The 9,141-nt window shown below is 34.4% G+C and overlaps 1 non-coding gene across 1 annotated transcript; it reads right to left on the bottom strand.

Annotated features, from left to right (window-relative positions):
• Positions 1-8,689: 8,689 nt before the first annotated feature.
• On the bottom strand, positions 8,690-8,796 carry LOC144366416 (U6 spliceosomal RNA). The gene has a single exon (XR_013425519.1). It is a non-coding gene; the product is annotated as a U6 spliceosomal RNA (small nuclear RNA).
• Positions 8,797-9,141: the final 345 nt, after the last annotated feature.

Here is a 9,141-nt window from a genome sequence, read left to right on the forward strand (position 1 = left end):
ACACTGCAGTCAAAATGATCTAAATTCAAATTTGCATGTAATTACCATCTTTATAACCCTCTGATACATTCTCTGTCCCTGAGGATAGAATCCAGACTCTGTAACACAACTTAAAGAGCCCTTTAGGATTTGGCTGGTGATTACCTCTTTTAGTCTCAAAACTCACAACATAATACCCCCTTCATCTAGCTGTCATGAACTGTTTTCTATTCCCAGACTTGCTTGTGTAACATGTTCTTTCTTATTTCCACACTACTGTTCTCTTTGCCTAAACCCTCTCTTTCTCCCTTTACAATGCTAATTAATTTCAAATTGCATCAATCACTCTAAACATTAATTCCTTTTAAGAAGATTTTTCTGACACTCAAGTTGACAATACGTTCCTCATGTTGTTCATTCCCAAACTCATCATGAGTGTCTCATAATTCTATGTATATTTCCTCAAGAAAATGACCTTATCTTCCATATTCATTAATTACTTCATATAATAACAACTGATACAAAAGCAGATATTCAATGAATATAATAAAAAAATGGCTGAACAAAGGAAAATAAGAAGGAACAAGTAGAAATATTTGAGAAGGTAAAAAAATGATTGAGTTTAGTGTTGGACATATATCTATGACTTGAGGCATCATCAGAATTTTCAAGGCAGGAGCAGGCAATCATGGGAATGGTTGAACCAGAGCTTATGTGAAATGCAAAAGCTGGGATGTGGATCTGACAGTTGTCCACAGAGTAGAGATGATTGAAGTCACAAGACTGGATGAAATTGGGTATAAGAAATATATATTTAAGAAAAGGAGAACTAAGGGTGAAATATTAGTTAAAACCTACCTATGTCCATTTTATTGGGGGGGTGGTTACCAGGGATTGAACTCAGGGGCATTCGGCCACTGAGCCACATCTCCAGTCCTATTTTGTATTTTATTTAGAGATAGAGGCTCACTAAGTTGCTTAGCGCCTTGCCATTGCAGAGGCTGGCTTTGAACTCAAGATTCTCCTGCCTCAGCCTCCCAAGCTGCTGGGATTATAGGCATGCGCCATCGCACCTGGCCATATGTCCATTTTTAAAGTAAAAATATAGTGAGCCATAAATCATGTGAGTAAAAAACTCTATGAAGGACTTCAGACTAATAAAAAGTGATAAAAGTTTATGACTGCGAATGAGAAATTGTTGATGGTGACTTCCAGATAAATAAAAAACTTGATCTTTGGTATATCTGGTCACTTTGAAAACCCAGTGCTCTTAATTACCTAATAATCAATGATAATGCTGTCCAAAAAAATATGAAAACAATGAAAAACCTGCAAAGTGTTAGGAAACATGGCCACTCAGTCTTCTTTGACTATGAAGGAATTTACTTGGAATAAAATAGGAAAGGTATATTGCTTCTTCCTAAGAGTAGTGTGTCATTATAGAAATAAATAAGAAATTCTGGCACTTTATAATTTCCAGTAGAGAACGATAAAGGCAATCACATACACAAAGCAGAACAAATGGGAGGTACTTCTCTAAATCCCTTTATTTCCTCTGAAAACCATCAGTCAGAGTTATCTGCATTAAGGGATATGTAAGAAAGAAAGATACTCAAAGAGGAAACCAGCAAATAGTGACTTTCTTGTTGATTTGGGCAGTTATATATTTTGGGTAACAGGTGCCTCCAAATCTCCTGAGTTAATTTAGGAATGCTCAGATGTAAAATAATTGGATTGTGGAAGCCGTAACTTCATCTCAGCACATCCTAATTTAAGTGCCTGAGTGGGAAATGTAGGCCAATGGGGCATGGCTGGAGGAGGTGTATCACTGGGGTGTGTCTTGGAAGGGTACATTTTTCCCTGTAGCCCCTTCCTCACCTGTCTACTTTATTGTTGTCATGAAGTGAGAGTTCATGTCAAACAAGTAGTATTTGAACTGGGTCTTAGATGATAGCAATGCTGTGATTTTCTCTGAACAAGTCCTTGAGTGGTGTGGGAGTATAAATTCAGGAATTAACAGGAGTGACTCTTTTGGGAGCAATGACAAAGAGGCAATGATAACCATGCCCTTCTACCATGATGTTCTACCTTATGTTGGGCCAAGACTCATTAGTCTTGGCCCAACATAAGGTCTTAGAAGGCTCTTAGCCTTCTATGGACTGAGACCTCTGAAACTATAAGTTCCAAATAAATTTCCCTCCTCTAAGTTGTTCTTATAAGCTACTTTAGTCACAGCGACAAAATACTAAATCAGGCAGTAACTCTAGAAACACAAGTAGGTATATGGTGCACCAAGACTGAAGGCTGGGAAAAATGGAAATGAGACACAGAGAAGTTCTCATTAAAATACTTATTTTAGCTGGGCACAGAGACACATGGTGGTAATCCCCTAGGCTCTGGAGCCTGAGACAGAAAAGAGTTCAAAGCCAGCCTCAGCGAAAAGCAAGGCGCTAAAAACTCAGTGAGATCCTGTCTCTAAATAAAATACAAAAAAAGGGCTGGGGATATGGCTCAGTGGTTGAGTGTTCCTGAGTTCAATCCTTAGTAGCCTCCACCAAAATTCTTATTTTTAAACTATGGAAAGAAACTCATGCATAGATTAAATTATTCCATTATCCATGCTCATGCCCTAACCTCCTTCCAATTCTTTCTGTAATGACAGATTATTAAGCATAAGCCAATTGTCTTTTTAATTTAAAATATTAGAGAAATAGTTTGATACATATACTGAGGTGTCAATAAAGACATTTGTCTATTCCCATGTGATATCTAGGCACATACCATCCATAAATGACCTCTCTGCATTCAAGAAGGAGAAATCAACATGAGAAAAAATAAACAGAAATATACTTTTTAATAAAAGTACTAGAGCACAACTGCTTAAAGATATTCTTGAAGAAAAATTTAAAAAATTTCTTGAGAAACCAATGAAAGTATAAAAAAAATCTATCTTATGTTGTAAAAAAATTCATAAGTGTTAGGTGCAGGACAGGCTGAGTAAGTTGTCTGCAGGGCATGCCAAACAAAGTTAGCTGCAGGATGACGTGGTGACTCAAAACTTGTGTCTGGCTCTTTATCACCTGTTTGCTTCAAGCCCAAACACCCAAGCCTCCCCTCAAGGCTGAGCGCTTCGCCCCCCTGCTCAAGGCGGAACACATAACCCCCCTTGTGTCAACAAGGCAGCTTGCAGACCAGAGACCTCATTATATTTGGGCTATAAAAACTCCCTCCTGTGGGGCCCCTCTCTCTCTTGCTTTCTCTGTCTCTCTTTTGCTCTCTCTCTGTCTCTCTCTCTCTCTCTTTCTTTCTTTTCTCCTCTGTTGCACTGCTGCAGTAAAGATCTCTTAGTTGCTCTGAGTGTTGTGGTCACTTTCCTTTCAATAAGGACTCTTGAAAAAAGAGATACAATATGAAATGACAATTAAAATGATAAATTCTAACTCTATAAAACTCTCTTAATATCTCTTAGTCTTGGGAGATTTGGACTGAATATATTTAATTGAAGCCTTGTTCACTACTATATAAGTGACAAGAGAGGAAAATTCTCCAGGGGACTCCTATGGTTATTTTCCTCTGAGCTAGTGAGCAGTTAATAATAGGGAGTTTCACTCACTGAACTAAGGAATGTGTAAACCAAGAATAAAACAAGAAACCCAAATTGCTAAGACCGGAACCCAGCAATGGGGACTTATGGGTGAAAAGGTTCACGATTAAAGGGAAAAGGCAGTTAGGCACCAAAGAGAAAATTATTATTATTATTATTATTATTATTATTATGATTTCACTTCTCCAAATTTCTTAGGTGTGTGAAAAATTTACCCTAAACAGAAGAGAAAGGCAAATTACACATCCCTGCAATAAACAGTAGATATAGTACCTGATGAAGTCATTTTAATAATAAAAATTCCTTTGCTCTGGTGGTCTTAGATATTAGGTCTCACTCTCCTCAGGAAATTAAACGATTGGATAGGTAATAAAGCCTTAAACTCTGCCATATATTCAACTGTATTCTAAGTGAGTGATTAAATGGGTTCTAGCCAATGGAAGTATTAAAGATAATTTAACCAATATATTTTAGGACAAAGTCATTTTTCTGCAAATTAGAAATGCTCTGCTCTCTGGACTGATATGATATTAAAGGAAATTCATTCCTCTGGACTAATTCAGGCTTTCATCTGACCTCACTCTCCTTTTATCTTGTCCCCCAATTTTGTGTTGAAGTCTCCCATTGACTAAATTCAATCAGAAACCAGAAGCAATTTTCCTTAATCTGCTTGATTCAGCCCCCAGAGGACCTCTTCCTATGGCAAGAGCAGAGTGGGAAGAGGTGGAAAGTACATCTAAAGAAAGCAGTCTAGTAACCAGTAACATGATTAATTCACACAATTAACAATTATTTTAAATCAAGCGTAAAAATGCAGAATAAACATCTGAATATGCAGGAATATAAAGAAAACTATAGTATGCCATTTATAGAACCACAATTCACAATAGCTAGACTGTGGAGTCAACCTAGATGTCCTTCAATGGATGAATGGATAAAAAAAATGTGGCATTTATACACAATGGAATATTACTCAGCACTTAAAAATAACAAGATCATGGCATTTGCAGGGAAATGGATGGCATTAGAGCAGATTATGCTAAGTGAAGTTAGCTAATCCCCAAAAAACAAATGCCAAACGTTTTCTCTGATACAAGGGAGGTGATTCAAAATGGGATAGGGAGGAAGAGCATGAGAAGAAAATTACCTTTAGATAGGGAAGAGAGGTAGGAGGGAAAGGGAGGGAGAAGGGGAATTGCATGGAAGATGGAAGGAGACCCTCATCGTTATACAGATTATATGTATGAGGATGTGAGGGATAAAAAAAAATTAGTGTGTCACATTAGATTGGGTAGAGAGAAGTGAGAGGAGGGGAGGAGAATGGGGGATAGGAAGGAGAGCAGAATAAAATAGACACTAGTATTGCTGTATGTATATACATGACTGAACGACCAATGTGATTCAGCAACCTGTACACTCAGAAAAAAGGAGTAATTATACCCCATTTGATTCAAATGTATGATATGTCAAGATCATTGTGCTGTCATGTGTAACTAATTAAAACAAATTTTAAAAAAGAAAGCTATATTCTACTGAGGCTATTTTTTAAAGAAAACAAAAATGGAGGTTTGTCTTGTTTTGAAATTTGAAAAATTAGTGTTGAATACATCAATTTGTCCAGCTGAATACAAACATTCATTATTTTTGCAATTAAAATCTCAAGGGCTCCATTTCACAACTGAATGATATAACACACACATACAGGTTAGAATATTAACTGGTAAGAAAATAACTAGAAATATTCTGAAAGAAGAAGAATTAATATAATCCTAAAAGTACAGTATTCAAAATAGTTTTTTTTTTTTTTCGGGGGGGAAATATCAGTCAGTTAGATCAATGAAACTGAACAGAGAATACAGAAATTGACTTCTATATTCTTAGGGAAAATGTAACATTTCTAATCATTTGGGAAAATATAGATTACAGATAAATGATGCTATGTAAATTGAGTAATCAATTTGGGAAAAAGAAAATGCAGTTAATATCTTATCTCAAGTAAGAACATTGCAATTAGATTAATATTTCAGTGTATTTTAAATGTAAACCAAAAACTTCAAATACAAAATTACAATTGGATAAATGTAATTATCCAATTTACTTGAGTGTGAAGTTTATAAAATATTTTTTAATAGACCAAAAAAAAAAAGGCAAACTAAAATGAAAAGACAGTGGAATGAATCTGACATAATTTTTCTATGTACATATATGAATATATAGTGAATCTCACTATCATTTACATCCACAAGAAATTAATTACAAAAAAACTAACTATGGGCATATGGTAGAAAGATAGTAGAATAGAGGGAAGAGAGCAGCGGGTAGAAGGCTGGGAGGGGAGGTACTGGGGACTGAATTAGAACAGGTACATTCCATGCTTTTATAATTATGTCAAAGTGAATTATATTGTCATGTATAACTAAAAAGAACCAATAAATTTTTTTTTGTAAAATTAGCAATGATTTTTTTAAAAAATTAGTTCTGAAATTGGAAAAGTTGTAATTAAAAATTTAAATGTAAAAAGTTAAAGAATAAAAATATCTTCTATTCATCTCAATTAAAAATACTTTAACAGTGGAAAAAAAGGGATAAACTAGAGTATTTTTTAAATGGATGAAAGACACTCATAAAGAGTAGCCAGACATAAAATTCAAAGGACCAATATGCAACAAAAATACTAAATTCAGGATCAGTTTCATGAATGAGCAACCTATAGAGTCACACAGGGCCCCAAGTAGATAAAGGCCCCATGTTTTATTAATCCTCTGATGTCACATTCTTGAAATTTAAATAATTTTTGAACAAAAGTACCTGACTGTACAAGTTAAAATTTCATTTAAAAAACCCTGAAGATATTACATCAAGAGTATAGATCAAGGAACACTCTCATACTTAGTTCAAGTAATTGCAAACACCATATATCAAAATTTAGAACAAATATTTTTGCCCTACCCAGTTTCTGTCCAGGAATATATCTGTGGGAACTAATTAAACACATATACAAAATGGTCATGATTACAAAAAATAATAAACCAATGTAAGTGTCCATAAATATTGTTTATGAATTGAAGGACACATTTATGTGATTTTATATTTCAGTGTCAAGACCTCAATAAATTGTATACACATACAAAAAAAATGGAATGTAAAGATGAATAGGTTATGGAGAGATATCCATGATTCATGGTTAAGAAAGAATCAGGCTGCGTAACAGCAAAGAAGAATGAAATGCTGTAGGTAGCCCTAGAAGAATTTTATACATACACATACAAATGTTTGAAAAACAAAAGTGTAAAGATAGTTTTCTTTGGAATTACAGGAAATTTTCATTTTTTTGTTACATTTTTAAATAATCCTTTGACAATGAGCTTTTATTTATGTTAAGATCAGCAAATTGAATATCAATAAATAAAAATTGTGAGATTTTACAATTACAATATTTAAATAAATAATTGAAAAAATAATTTAAGTTTGGTAAAATGCAAGATAAACTAAACTTTGCAAAAATTTTGAAATAAGCAATATAAAAAGTTTTAAGTTGGGGCTGGGGATATGGCTCAAGTCGTAGCGTGCTCGCCTGGCAAGCATGCGGCCCAGGTTCGATCCTCAGCACCATATATAAACAAAGATGTTGTGTCCGCCGAAAACTAAAAAATAAATATTAAAAAATTCTCTCTCTCTCTCTCTCTCTCTCTCTCTCTCTCTCTCTTTAAAAAAAAAGTTTTAAGTTATTTCAAGCTTGCAAGTAATGCACCTAAAAGCTGGGAAGTGGAAGTAAAAGCATACTGATTTTCTCAAGAAAGGAACAAATAAATGTATACTGATTTCAGCTCTCATGTACATGATTAGAGAAATAGAGTATAGGGTTTCATTTGGTTTTGCAAACCATAAAGGAGGTAGTTTATGAAGATTCTGAGAAATATGAAATATTATATTAGTACCTGATTTGATATAAAAACAAGGTAATATATCTGAAACTAAAGTGAAGAACAGAACTTAATGAATCCAAAATAATTTATTTGGATTCAAACTTAATTGGAGAGAAAATCATACCATACTTTGTAAACTGTAGAAAGTTTTGGTATTTCATCTGAAAGAAGAACACAGAGAATGTAGCTGAATCCAGATGATGTGTTACAGTTGTAGAGCTGATTCTCTGTTGATTAAAATAAATACATAATCTCCAATAAATTGCTTCCTGATATTCCTTTAAGTTGTTTTACTTGAAAGAGATTTAAAATGGAGGAAAATAGCAGGCATCTAAAATAAATGCAAGACCACCTGCAGTGTGATTCTCTGAAGTCTGATGATTAGAGATATTTTAGTCAAGAGTCTGATATGAAATATCACATTTCTATCATCATTTTTATTGAAAAGGGGTCTCTTCAAGGCAATCCAGGACAATATGAAAGTCAAATTTTATCTGTTGTGTTTGAGCTGTTAAAATTTACTTTTTAAAAACTGAATTAGATATTTTGGGAAAATACTAAGGCGTGGGATACTGGGTTATAAGGTGGTTCCATCCCTAATTTTTTTGAGGAATCTCCTCACTGCTTTCCAGACTGGTTGTACTAGTCTGCCGTCCCACCAACAATATACAAGTGTACCTTTCTTCCCACTACCTCACCAGCATTTATTGTTCATTTTCTTGATCATTGCCATTCAGACTGGAATGAGATGAGATCTTGGTGTAGCCCTCCCTGACCAAGGTATTTATTTTTATTTCATTATTCTTGGCAAATGAGACAATTCCAGAATATTTATGAAAAACACTAGGCAAAAGGCAATAAATAGATTTTAAAAATGTTTTAATTTTTGCACTATAGCTGTCTTATTAAGGAAGTTGGGGCCTAATCTGACATGACAGAGATTTTGGCCTACTTTTTCTTGCATTAGGCTCAAGGTCTCTGATTTGATTCATAGGTCCTTGATCCACTTTGAATTGAGTTTTGTGCATGGTGAGAGATAAAGGTTTAACTTCATTTTGTCACATGTGGATTTCCAGATTTCCAAGCAGCATTTGTTGAAGAGGCTATCTTTTTCTCCAATGTGTTTTTGGTGCCTTTTCCTAATATGACATAACTGTAATTATGTGGATGTGGCTCTGTAAAAAATATGGAATGCTTCACGAATTTGCATGCCATCCTTGCGCAGGGGCCATGCTAATATTCCCTGTATGGTTCCAACTTTAGTATATGTGCTGCCAAAGTGAGCACCTTAGTGTAGTTTTGATTTGAATTTCTCTGGTTGCTACAGATGTTGATCATTTTTTCATACATTTATTGGCCATTTGTGTTTCCTCTTTTGAGAAGTTTCTGTCTAGTTGTTTTGCCCATTTATTAATTTGTTTACTTTTTTTGGTGTTAAAATTTTAGGGTGCTTTGTTTATTTTGGATATTAATATCCTATTTGGGTAGTAGCTGGGTAAGATTTTTTCCCATTCCATAGGCTCTCTCTTCATGCTTTTAACCATTTCCTTTGCTGTGCAGAAGCTTTTTAATTTGATGGTATCCCATTTATTGATTTCTGATTTAATTTCTTATACTTTGAAGTTCTTGCTA

Source organism: Ictidomys tridecemlineatus, chromosome 8 (genome assembly GCF_052094955.1).
Source record: "Ictidomys tridecemlineatus isolate mIctTri1 chromosome 8, mIctTri1.hap1, whole genome shotgun sequence".
Lineage (NCBI taxonomy): Eukaryota > Metazoa > Chordata > Mammalia > Rodentia > Sciuridae > Ictidomys > Ictidomys tridecemlineatus.